The 13,750-nt window shown below is 42.8% G+C and overlaps 1 pseudogene; it reads right to left on the reverse strand.

Annotated features, from left to right (window-relative positions):
* Positions 1-12,772: 12,772 nt before the first annotated feature.
* On the reverse strand, positions 12,773-13,451 carry LOC121837426 (annotated as a pseudogene).
* Positions 13,452-13,750: the final 299 nt, after the last annotated feature.

Below are 13,750 nucleotides of genomic sequence, written 5' to 3' on the forward strand. Positions count from 1 at the left end.
GAAATCCAACGCGTCAGGAGGTCCAACGCGTCAAGAGGTCCAATATTGGACCTCTTGACTCGTCGGACCTCTTGACGCGTTGGACCTCTTGACTCGGAATCTCGTTTGCCCGGGCAAAAAGTCCCGCTTAAAAATACAAAACAAAAAAGAACAACATCGCCCACGGTTTTTGTCCCAGTGCCAAAAAACGCTGTTGTCCCACACACCCCCTCCAAAAAAAAAAAAAAGAAAAAAAAAAACACGAAAGAAAGTTGTTATTGTTGATTTATAAAAAAAGAAAAAAAAATACAGAAAAACTAACGTGCGTCACTTTTTACCGGTAACAGTAACGGTAAGGTGCGTCTGTTAAACGTAGGGTGCCTACATGTTTCCGCTCCGCTTTAGGGTGGCGCCAACTTCTTGTTACCCTTTCCCAGATCCTCTCCCACCGCCATTTTTCCCACATCTTATTTCGCTAAACGGAAACAACGTTGAGTTTCTGTAGCCTCGACACACCGGCAACACTGTGAGGCCACTTCCGTTTCCGTTCATAAGAGAAGTCGGATGCTCAGCGGGATGGCGGTGGTCGTGGCTGTCGCTCTCTTTATTCGGGTGTTTCATACTTTGAAGTTGCAAGCAGGAAGTGTGCCTTGCTTTTATTGAAATGCAAGTTCCCGCGACAAAATGAAACGCAACAGACCGGCATTGAACGCCGAAACCTCGCCGTCGGAACGAGAGCGGTGAGCGCTCCCTAGCTCTAACGAGGATTAGCGCCGTAGTCCGAGCGCACGACCGGCGAGTGTGATAAAATGGCCGACGAAAACAGCGGAGGTTGCCATGGTAACGAGGTCGGCAACACTGGTTTGTCGGCAACAGGTATCACAAACGTTGTCGCCACTCTAAACAGCGGAGCGGCGGAAACATGTAGGCACCCTAGTTAAACGTAGGTCAGTAATGATTCAGAGCCTGCATATCCAACTAGTCAAAAGACCCAACGACTCAAAAGATCCACTAGTGGATATTCAGACTCGTTGGGTGTTCAGACACGTTGGACATTCAAGCCTGGTTGGATCTTCCGTCTCGTTAGACATAATGACTCGTGGGACATTCAGTCTCCATTGGACATTCCGTCTCGATGGACGTTCAGTCACGGTGGGCATTCCGGCCTGGTTGAATCTTCCATCTCGATGGATATTCAGACTCGTTGGACATTCCGTCTCAATTGGACATTCTTTCTCGGTGGATATTCCGTCTTGCCTGCAACGTGGCCAAGTGGATATCGTACGCGGAGTGGCATACAGTCTCATTCCTCTGGCTACCTGATTTAAGCAATGTGTTTCGCAATGTTTACGTATTTCGAGCTGATAGGTCTTCAAATTTGTTAAAAAGAATGTTGGTCGCTCAGGCGAATTCTTACAAGCTGGTTAAATTTTTCTAACCTTGCACTGCTGAAAAAAAAAAAAAAAAGACGTATAATTTTGCGGAGCCTTAACTGTACAAATACCCCATATTTATTTTAGGATTGTGTTTTATGTGGGCTATCGTTTCATTAATAAATTTTCTGCCGAAAAGAAAGAGATTTCAAGAATAAAATGTAAACCCGTACAACGATGAGTGATTGCAGAAGGGTTTGGATTTGGGCTAGTTGGTTGAACATGTTTAGGGGTTAAAAGCGCTAAAAACGACGGACGAGTAGGAGAGACACACACCACAGAGCGCTGGACGAGTAGGAGAGACACACACCACATAGCGCTGGACGAGTAGGAGAGACACACACCACAGAGCGCTGGACGAGTAGGAGAGACACACACCACAGAGCGCTGGACGAGTAGGAGAGACACACACCACGGAGCGGTTTTAACCCCTAAAGATGAGTGATTGGTCTGCACAAGACGAACTGTTTAAACAAAAAAACACTACGGAGGCGAAGCTTTGTAGAGTGATATAGGTTCCCCTTTCGGCAAACGGCACCTTTATCCACGTTTCCTAAAGAGGACGACGTGGTCAGCGGAAAACATGAAATATTTATTCACTTTATGCTCCATTAAACGACTACTGAAAGAACTGTTACGCAGCCCCTGGGAGCACACAAACGCTCGTAATTCTGTCCACGTAATTGCAGACGTCCTGGTAGATGGCGGCATGGTCACTGGTGAATGAGGCAAGCACATCCATTGAGTGGAGCCTCTCGCTTCTTGCCGAGACGGAATTTGATGTTGGTCTTGCCACAGGGAGGGGGCCCAGCGAAAGAGACTAGATTCAATTCTCTGGGGCATGTGGCGCACCCTGAAGGAATTCAGGTTCCTTCTCGTATTTTCTTTAAAAATTTGGCAGTCTTTTGCTTGGTTTCCCATATATTAAGGCTTTAATGAATAGTTTAAATTAAAAACAAAAGAACTACTGGCAAAAAAAACTCTTACAGCAGAAAGTTTAAAATTAGTCGTAATTTAATTAATGAATTTTCATAAATTATATATTTCCGCTTTTGGAAGACGCTCACAAGCAAAGCGCAGTTGGTTTTATCGCGTAGAACTGTTCTTTTTTTAAAGCTTAGTTTGTTTTATATGGGACACCCTGTATATGTTTTCGAAGCCAGCCGTTCTCTCTGAGAGGCCAAGACACCAGGGGCATTTATTTAAATCTGTCACAAAATTACGAGGATCTCCCAGGTACACTTTATTTCAGGGATGCTTTTTGTCACCGCTCGTTTATTCACAAAAAAGCAAAGTCTCCTTTGAAACATATCTACTCAACTACGAATTGCAAACTTATTTTTACCATACTGTTACTTTAAACTCTAGCTTGTCACACTGCACAGCACAGTAATATTCTAAGTCTCCACGGTTGCCATATTAAGCACTCTAAAAAATGCCCGTGCGTTTGCTCTCCCGCACAACACTCGGCGAGCCAATCACCGCAACTTACGGAGGCAGCTCAGCGAATGACAATGCCGAAACATCTGTTTAGACCAAAAAAACGTAGTCTGAGTTGTGACATTAAGCAATGCAAAACGTCACGCTTGCATTGCTTAATGTCACAACTCAGACTGCGTTTTTTGGTCTAAACATACGTTTCGGCATCGTCATTCGCTGAGCTGCCTCCGTAAGTTGCGGTGATTGGCTCTCCAAGTGTTGTGCGGGAAAGCAGACGCACGGGCTTTTTTAGAGTGAGTATCCAGTCTCAGAGGACATTCCGACCTGGATGGATCTTCCGTCTCGGTGGGTATTCGGTCATGGTGGAAATTCAGGCCTGGTTGGATCTTCCATCTCGATGGATATTCAGGCACGGCGGACATTCAGGCCTGATCGGATATTGTTGGTCTCTTGTTGGATATTAAGCCTCGTTAGACATTCCGTCTTAATTGGACATTCAGTCTCGATGAATATTCCGTCTTGCCTGTCACTTGACCAATTGGATCTTTTGACTCGTGGGATCTTCTCTGTCGATGGATATTCAGGCCGTAAGCGGTCAGTAACGCATTCCTTTATTTTACATGTAACGAGTAACGTATTTCGTAACTTGTTTTCGGTTACACCCACAACACTTTTATAAACGAGGCTACAATCTGGCTATACATCACTGAAGAAAAAGTAGGAAAAAAAAATCCGTCTATGAGATCTTAATTCTTTGAAGGACTAAGATTACAAGGGAAATGCTACAAGCATTCCCTGAGTTGTCACGCACATGCCTGGGGAATACCCGCCTGGTGGTAGGTTTATGCGTGTCGCCCTTCTTTTATTTTCGATCTGGAAGCATTTTTACAGTCAGATGAGTACAGAGGGGTTAGAGAACGAAAGATGATTACATAAAAGTAATAGGCGTATTAGAACTTGAAATATGTAGAAATGCGTAAGGCAACTAAAAATGCGACGCCCTTAACGACGTTACCTAGAACGACAAAAACATGGTAAAAGACAAGTTGCTAAAAGGGTAAAAAAAGGAAATAAGAAATGAATAAAAAAAACAGTTGAAATAAGTAACACTCGAAAACAAAATGTACTAAAGAGCGAGGCAGAGAGAAAGAGGGAAAACGGAAGGAAAGTCATAAAGGGACGTTGACAGGGTATTTATGGTGGCCAAGGTTTTTATTTGAACATGACGTGTAAGTGCCAAATTACCCACAACACAATTTGCGGCTCGAAATTCTTTTTCTTTTTCCACTCGAAAACCGCTGGTCGAGAAGTGGCCGGTATATGTCGCGCTCGCTCTCTTCTTTGTGGTCGCGTGCCGTTTTCTATGGTTTAGGCACACCCATCAAAAATAATCTAAGTGATATGGGTCATCGAAGGCACACACTCAATGCAAAAAATAGAAAAAAATATACTACCCTTTTTGGTGGCTTCTAAAAAACTAAAAATACCTTGATTGAAAAAAAAAAAAAATGTTGGACAGCCACGTGGTTTTCGGTAACTTTCTCCTCCTATATATATTTTTTTTCCTCCCAAGTCCAACTTCGGTTTAGAGCAGTTGCGTATTTTGACTTTATTAAAATATACGTGACGCTGTAGCAAAATATTGATTGGATAGTCTTCAAACACCATAAAAAATCTCCTATCAAAGAAATTTAATTTTTTTTTTTTTGCGGAGGGGGGAGGGGGAGGGGAGGTGTTAGTGTCCCTTTAACGGCGAGATGGTGCGAAGCAGGGTCTCGAACCGAACCAAAACCAGAACCGACAACCGGAGAAAAACCGTTATTTTTGACCGAACCGCAAGAAAACCATATCCGAGATCAAGCATTTTATATTGACCCAGAACCGGTACGGAACCGTGATCTCATGCGGCGGTTACCGGTTCATTAGAGAACGGTTCGGAGTAATAAAATGTGAGCCGAAGTGGCGCGAAGTAGATTATATATTGGCGTCCGTAGCGTCAGCGCTGCAGTTTTCACTTAGCAGATGACATGGAGTGACGTAGAAGCTGCTCAATATTAAGGAAAAAATATTTCACGTCTCTGGGCAGCGCGACTTGGCGTCGGCGAGTCGGCGCGGTTGCATACACTTCCATACATTGTTTCACATTAGGATGGATCACAAAGACGCTACGAGCTACCGGATCGAATAAATAACTCGGAGGGTGTCACGTGCCCTTCAAGGTGGGCTGTGCTGATAGCGTGTAGCGTCTATGGGGGAGCATCGTAAGTGAAGCGGGGGATATCGAACTATGCCAAGAGGCTGCGTGTGTGCGTGTGTGTGCGCGCGCGCGTGTGAGTGTGTGTGTGTTTCTTTTCTTACTGCTGAGCAGCATTGTTCAAGGAGAGCAAAATGTAACATAAACATAAACATAAGCACAAAAAGTCGTCGGGCGTTGCCATGTTTGTTCCGCGGTGGCAAAATCTAAAGGCGCCAAGAGGCGAAGTTGCGACGAGCGCGACCGACACTTTGGCGCCGGTGTCCAGGACGCCAATCGCCCGGAGCAGTCCAGAGGCCTAAACGCTGCTTGAACAATTATTTAAATGTGTATGTGAGGTTTTAAAAACAGAATGTCGCTCTTTTTAATATTATTTTTGTTTCATAATTTTTAAACCGCTCTTCACTGTCTTCCTCCCCTTGAACTGAGTCGTTCGAGCAAGGCGTTCAGGGATACGGGGTGCGTAGTTTGCGAGTACAGAGTACGGTGCGTGCTACCGTCACGGCGTCAGTGTGCGTGCCGGCTGATTGACTTCATATGTGAGTACTGTACTGTACCTTAGGTTTTGAGCACTGACTTGTGTGACCACTTAATTTGCGTAGAACGTGGTTTGCTATAAAAAAGTGTCAAGAGGCTACAAAACAAATTTAAGCGTATTCTTAGTTTTGCTGTTCTCGTTTCCACAGCATGGCTCCTGATTACTTCATTTTTAAATCAAAAGGTACGTCGCGTTGAACACAGCGTCCTTTGCATTTGTCCTGACTTTGTTTTATTATTTTTTTGTCAAGTCAACTTTGCCAACACGCTTAAAAGTTAATTTGTTGAACACACTTTTTCCGACTGGGAGCTAAGAACTTTTATGTTTAAAAAAACCTGTTTTAACCGGTTCGCATTCGGTGGAACCGGTAACCGAACCGTGATTTTGAATTCATCACCGAACCGGAACCGACCCGGAACAAAAATCGAAACTACAGAAACCGGACTCGAACTGCACTGAAGTAGTGACCGGTTCGATTTCCAGGTACGAAAAGAAAAAAAGTGAAGAACGGCATACAATATTCAAAACAAACGAACTATGAGATGCTGGTGCACAGGGCACTTGAATGTGTCAAGGAAACAAATATATACGTATATGTACAACACATGGAGATCAAAAAGATAAAGTTTAAAGTAAGGTGGTGCCAGGGGACACAATTCCAAGAAGAAACCGAGTACTAAAACAAATACACGAAAAAGCGCAAGAGATTTTTTCACGCTAACTTACAGTTGCGGCGTGTGCCCTAGTATTCTGTGTTGACGCAAAGCACATGTCTGGTCTGCCCCCTCCCCCTTTTCTCCTTCTCTTCCACTGCATTCGGAAAATAATACATTGAAAAAAAAAAATGGTGAAAGAACGCGCTCCCAGATCGAACTATCTTTAAACGCAAAAAAAAAAAAAAAAAAAAATAAAAACTAGGGTTAGGTTTGGAAAGCGATCTTGATAATCTTGAACTACATGGTCTTTCATGGTCGCTATGGATATGACTAACTATATATTCCGCCTTCACTTGCGCCTGGGATTTAATTTTTTTTTCGTTTCATAACACTTTAGGAAAAATGTCATTAAATAAGGGCAAATAAATAAATAACACGTAGATTCACAGCCCTAGCGTTTTTTTAAAGAACATTGCTATTCTTGTCAGTGACAAGTAAATTCTGGCGAGTGTTAAACTCGTACATAGATCAGTTCGAACTTTAGAACTATATGACTATACTTGAGCACGAAAGGAGAAAGGGCAGGAGGGGACAGACAACTGACTACCAACGATATTTAAGCGTAAACTTCTTCCTTGCGCGTTTTTTTCTTCCTTCAGGTGCCATAGCAAAGCACGAGGTAGAGCCCCATGGTGCAGCATCTTCTTTTCCTTCGGAGGGCACAGTAGAGCATCGTTGGTAGTGTGCTGTCTGTCCTTCCTTTCTTCGTGTTCAGTGTAGTCCTAACGTTCAACCTAATATATTTACAATTAGGTACGAAATAGATCAACTCTAAATCGTTACTGAGTGTTCAAAATTGGCGACTCGTGGGTAAAATAAGTAAGCCTCTTAAAGCCGCACTTTAAGAGGGCTGTAAAATTGCTGGAACGCTTAAAATTCTAAATGTAAGGCAGAATAAGCCCCAATCGCGAAGTTTGATTCTTCGGTTCTGAATAGGCGTTTCGTTCGTTTAACGTAAAACATTAAAATAAAGAGTGCGAGAGAAGGAACAGAGAAAGAAAAGAAAGAAGGTTATAGGATGTAAATTCGAAGGGATTTAGCTTTTTAACGTGAAACACTCATTTGGCTAGGTTTTCTGCACTTCGTGAAGTCCCGATAAAAGCGTGGCCGCGAGGCTCGACACTGATTGGTTGACGGGTGAGAGTGAAGGAGGGAGGTGCTCGACGCTGATTAGTTAACGGGGAGGTCGTGTGACTGGAGCGGTAGGCAAGGAGGAGCTTGACCACCTGTGCGCAGTGAGGGAGAGGAGCTCGCGAGAATGGGAGGCTCTCAAAGATCGCCAGATTGATCGGCCCGATTAGCTGTAGTATCTCTTCATTCTAGGGAGAACTATTAAACTTAAAAGGTTAAAACAGCGCAAAAAACGACGGACAGGGTAAAGAAGGACACAGACAGAGCGCTGACTCGCAACTAAATTTTTATTGGACCCGACGATGCAATATATACGCACAATTGAAAAAAAAAGAAGAAAATCAGCCAAAAAAGTAAACAAAACACCCAAAACAAAAACTCAAATAAACGAGATATCACCTCTAAAAAGACAAACAGAGGGCACGCGCTAAAACCAAGCTAATCAGGTGGCCAAAAAATTAATCTCCTTCGTTGATAAGGCAACAGAAGGACTACTGACACACATGACACCCAATCTTACTGTTACAAGAGCCTCCAGAATTCCACGTTTCAGCTGGTCCCGGTGACGTTTAACGACTTCACACTGTTGGAACAGAGGCTGGCATCCGCAGTCACGGCAATGTATGCCAAGGTGAAAGGAAACCGTCAAAGAGACGTTGTAAGCATGTTCCCTTAGCCTGTCACTGAGACAGCGACCTGTCTGGCCAACATAACGCCTGCCGCAAGACAGGGGGAGGGAATACACAACTCCCTCAGTGCAGGTGACGTAACGATTGCGATGCTTCGTAGTGCAGGCCCTCGCCTCCCTATAAGAGGGATTAACGGATCCGCACAATCTTGAAAGCTTGTGAGGAGTGGTGAACAACACATCCACATCACATCTGCCTGCAATACGTTTGAAGTTATGGGCCACGCCATGCATACACGGAATGACGGCTAATTTTCGTCTTTCTCGTCCTTTTCTACCGCTGGAAGGGATATCGCTCGTCTCAGGCCAAGTTTTGGTTTCTTTGAGCAGTGACTCAGCAACGGATGTCAACACGTGTTAGGGGAACCCAGCGACAGTGAGGCGTTCAGTTTGCTTATCGAAGCTAGGTTGAACTTTGTGAAAGCAAGACCTTCGCAAAGCATGTGTGTAGCAGGTCTTCGCGATTGCACATTTTACAATTTTTGAATGCACGGACTCAAAGGGTAGAAGAGACTTGCCGGCTCGAGGTTCATAAGCCCAGCATAGATGGTCCGGGCACATTGTTAATGTTAAATCCAAAAAACCTAATACATCCGGCTTCAGGTACTTTGTGAGTTAAAACAAGTGGCGAAAGACAGTTAGAAAAGATGTCTAAAATATGAGTTATTGATGAATGAAAGGAAAAGACGTCAGTTTCCAACAGGACTAAAAAATCGTCTACATAGCGGAAAACCCTTGCAACCTTGGTACCCTCAAGGTGTTCTAGAATGATGCGATCGATGCTTGCTAAGAACAAGTCGCTAAGAACAGGGGCGATGCAAGATCCAATACAAACTCCTTGACGTTGCAAGTAGACAGTAGCCTCCCAAGTCGCAAAGGTCGACCTCAGGTACTTGTCAAGGAGCTCTAAAAAACCATCAACTAATATTCCGACCGTATATTTGTAAGCAACAGCACCAAACCTGCCAATACAACCCAGAATGCAGACAAGGAGTTCATCGTGAGGCAAAGAGTAAAAAAAATTCCTATTGTTGAACGAGCAGGCCATATAACCAGTGTGTTGGTTTTCCTTAAGAAACGAAATGATTTCGTCAGAGGTATTCACAAAGGAAGGATCGTCAGTCTTTAACAAATTCAATCCTTTTCGTAGGAACAATGCGACAGGTTTTTGCCAGGTGCCGGCCTCCGAGACAATCACGCGCAAAGGGCAGTCTACCTTTTGCGTCTTAGCAGGAAAGAACAATTCTAAACTTAGCTGCTTTCCTGCGTCGATTAGTTTGACAAGCTGATCCAGGTTTAGCCTTCTACAAAGTTTTTTGGCCTCGGATTTAACCTTTTGTAGGGAGATGTTGGCGTTAGACAAGAACCCAGACGATGTAGCTTCCCGTGAATTGACTTTATAGAGGTCAAATGGGAGGACCAGAGCCCCCCTTCTTTATCTGATGTTAACAGAAACAAAGAGTTATCTTTAAGAAAAGGCACCACTTGCTTGACAGGAGCCTTGCCAGCACCAGGACTGCGCCTGATCAACACGTCCACGCCCTCTGAGACGCACCTCTCAGATTCAGTTTCCGGAACCTTCCTTGCAACACCCCTGACGAGGCTCAGAAGCTCCGCCGGCGACTTCTTTGGTTCCACGGCATATTTTGGACCTCGGTCCAAAACACGACGGATGCTCTCCGGCAGCGAAACTTGACCCAAAGTTTAGATGGGGTTCTTGTTTGGCGAGGCCCTCCGTGGTGTTGAAGCACGCAGTTCCGATAGCGTAAGTCGCCAACGAAATTCCGCAGTGGCATCAGCAAGATCGTGGAATTCTCGCCACTTCCTGCTCCCGGGGGGATTCGTTGTAGTGCCCTGAGGCACGAGGAAAAGGCACTCTTTGTAGAAGCGAGCGTGTCGGTGCGTATATATTTCACCGTTGGGTCCAATAAAAATTTAGTTGCGAGTCAGCGCTCCGTCTGTGTCCTTCTTTACCCTGTCCGCCGCTTTTTGCGCTGTTTTAACCTTTTAAGTATGTCATACCAACTCGCCCAGGCTTCAACTTTAAAAACTATCAAGTGTACTCAGGGTACACGTTAAGTTATCTAATGAAAAGTGCCGTGAACGTAGGCGTCTGGCGTCTGGCGTCTGAAAACGCAGTGTTGCTGAACGTTTGTAATGTAGAATGTTTTTGCCGTATGCAGCACAATTGTTATTTAACTGGACAATCCAATTATCTATTCCAACTAAGCGTTGATCACGCTAGAAAAATAACTAAATATTTTTCGTCCCCGAACTTAAATGAGTTTTTGAGCGGTATGATTTTGTAACCGATTTGAAATAGGCGTACCGCAGGGCTGGGTAGGGACAATCCCAACGGTATTCCGGAATAGAAATACTGAGATACATGCATTTTAAGGCCATTATAGAGATACCGAGATATGTATGTCTTACATGTAAGAAACTTGTTCAAAACCGGCAAAAAAGTATTCACAGAGATATACATGTATAAAGATAGGCATAAAACAAAGAGAAAAAAAATTCCCGAACAGTGGTAGGAGGTGAGAGTGCAGTTCGCGGCGAACGCAAACGGTGATAACTGTATTCCTCCATGTCGGTCTATCCTTACCTCAAAATGTTCATTTATTCACAGCCTTGGAGAGTATACTGCGATACAAGTGATACAGCGCAAATATATTTCACAACAAAAGTACATACACAATTTCAAATGTACCGTACTACAGAGATACTATCGCGATACACTTGTACCGCGATACTGCTCAGCCCAAGCACAGCGTCATCGTAAGTTGCCATACGGTTGTCGACTAATGTATTAACATTCTTGTCTTTTTTTTTTTAGAGTGAAACGGTCTGGACTTTGTACCTTCTAGTGTTACTGGAAATAATGAATACAGAAGTAAATGCCCGGCAGAAGTGACTTCTTATAGGCAAAAAAAAAGAGAAAAAGAACGCATTAGAAAACGAAAAGTAATTAAGTCATTTGATGTCAGAATGACTTTTTTTTAATTGTATATAAACCTTGAAATGTACACACAAAAGTTTATTCAACTTTTATTAACTCAAAATAACGTAATAATTATAAGAATGATCGCTGGAATAAACGTTTTCTTGACAAAGTAAGAAAATAATTTCAAAGCGTACTCTGCAATAAATGGGATCTCAGAAAAATGATAAATTGTTTTCAGGCAAGCGAGCTCTACTTGTAAGCGGTACGGAACACGACTCCAACGCTAAATATATTTGTCCAATCTCACGTGGCAATATAAAAAAAAGAAAAAAAAACAACAACGACAACAACAACAACAACAACAGCCACAACAACAACAACAACCCTGTCAGCAGTAGTGACAAACAAACTACTTTGCGATGATTTTCGTATCTGAGCATCCCGACAGGTGGTTGTTGCTACGGGTGTCAGCTAGGACTGTAATCAGTTAATCTTTAAGCTTGTAGAGCAGCGAGGGCGACAGGCGCGGGCAAGCTTTAGCTTCTTTCGTGGAAATAAGCCTCTCCGGGCAAAAACACTTCTCTAGGACACAATCTTGGGCCTGTAGAGTATACCTTGAGTGCGAGAAGTATAGCTTAAAAATATCAAGTATCAAATACCGAAGGCGTTGAGCGACCTGTGTGATTTCGGGTATAGTACTTTGTCTTCATGTACGGGCTTTTTGCTATTCAGTTTATTGCAGAACTTAAGACACATAAATGAAATAGTACTTTACTATTTAAGCTGGTATCTTTCGTCTGTTTCGGTTTGTATATTGACGTGGCTTATTTTTTGGTGGCATATTGTATATGCATGCCATTTTACTCTTTTGTCGACTCTTTTATGTTGAAATACCTCTAAGAAAACAGGCTCGCGATGTCTAATTTTCTGGAATTATTAAGAGTTATACCGAATTTGATATAACAAGATGGAGCTATAAGTATCGGGTAAGATAAAGTGTTAAACTGTATACTCCTCCCTTCTCCCCCCCCCCCCCCCCCACACACACACACACGCGCGCGCGCGCGTTTTTCCACTTTTTAATTTAAGCACGCCTAGTTTTGTTTATACGGTGTGATTCAATAATTTACCATATTTTCTTACAAAGCGAAACTGAGTAAGTGTTTCACGAGGCGGGGCCCAAATTCCGAGACTGAGCGCCTTGGTAGGCGGTGCACTTGTTGTAGTGGGGGCACGCGCAAGGTGATGGAAGCTTACGGAAGCGGACGAGGCAAGCCGGATTCAGTCACGATAAGCCTGTAGCAGACGATACACGACGATACAACATGGCTAATGGTAAAATCGGACAGCCTATCAACAGTTTTTGTGAAATTGTGGATGTCACCGAGTACGTCCTTGGAACTGTTGCAGAAGTGCTTGGTGCTAATGTGATGTCAAATCAAATCAAATCAAATCAGCTTTTATTTTCCATCACATGATGGGGGATACCAAGGGAAAAAGCTGCTTATATGCAGCTTGACGAGCCCCTGGCACCCCTACATGGCAGACAACGCAACAAGAGACCATTTAATAAACAAATAAATCTAGAAAAACAATACAATCCGCATTTTTATACAATGTTAATAAATCATAGAATGTGCATTTTTTTATACAATGTTAACGATGCTATTTTTATTAAGTGAAGTGATATCAATTTCTAGCGATGCGACATGATTTAGTAAGTGAGGAAGTGCATGTTATATTCTTTGATGTCCAAAGTTCGTACGTGATCTTGGTATTTGCCATGGATGTATTTGACGGGTTTGATAAATTGGAATTTGCAAATGAAGGTCAGCGAGGTTCAGAAATGTTTCGGATTTACCTTTTAGGGCAGATTGGTACGTTAATATTAAGCGTTGACTGTAAAGTTTTGACACGTCGGTTATGGAAAATTTATCAAAGAGAGGCAATGATGGTGAGGTCGTAGGAACATTGGCTATTGCACGAAGAGCTTTTTTCTGCAGCACGCGGAGCCAATTTAAGTTTGTTAAACCAGTGGATCCCCATATCAGATGCGCGTATCCTAAGACGGGGAAAAATAATGATTTAAAAATTTGAAGTTTGATATTGGTAGGTAAAATGTTTCTATATTTGTTTATTACTCCAACTATTTTTGAAAGTTTAGTACGAACATATTGAACATGTTCAGACCAGGACATGTTAAAGGAAAAAAAATACACCCAGAGTTTTGACATTTTCAGCACAATGAATAATATCAGAACCATATTTGAAAGGAAGGAATAAATTTGTTTGAGTTCTAGAATGTAGTTGAAATATTACAGCCTTGCTCTTATTAGTATTTATATGGAGGGAGTGAATTTCGCACCAACATTTTAATTTAGATAGAACAATATTTGCTCTGGTAACAATATGTTAATAATTTTTATCAGAATTGATTATACTCGTATCATCTGCGTAGATTGTAAAATTTACATCAGGGTCAATAGTTACAATATCGTTAATATAAAAAAGAAATAGAAGTGGTCCCAGAATGCTTCCCTGGGGAACACCAGAATTAATACCTAGCAAAGAGGACATCTGGTCGTTGATTGAAACATATTGCCGACGACTTTGAAAATATGATT

This window comes from Ixodes scapularis, unplaced genomic scaffold (assembly GCF_016920785.2).
Source record: "Ixodes scapularis isolate PalLabHiFi unplaced genomic scaffold, ASM1692078v2 PGA_scaffold3__209_contigs__length_174095766, whole genome shotgun sequence".
NCBI lineage: Eukaryota > Metazoa > Arthropoda > Arachnida > Ixodida > Ixodidae > Ixodes > Ixodes scapularis.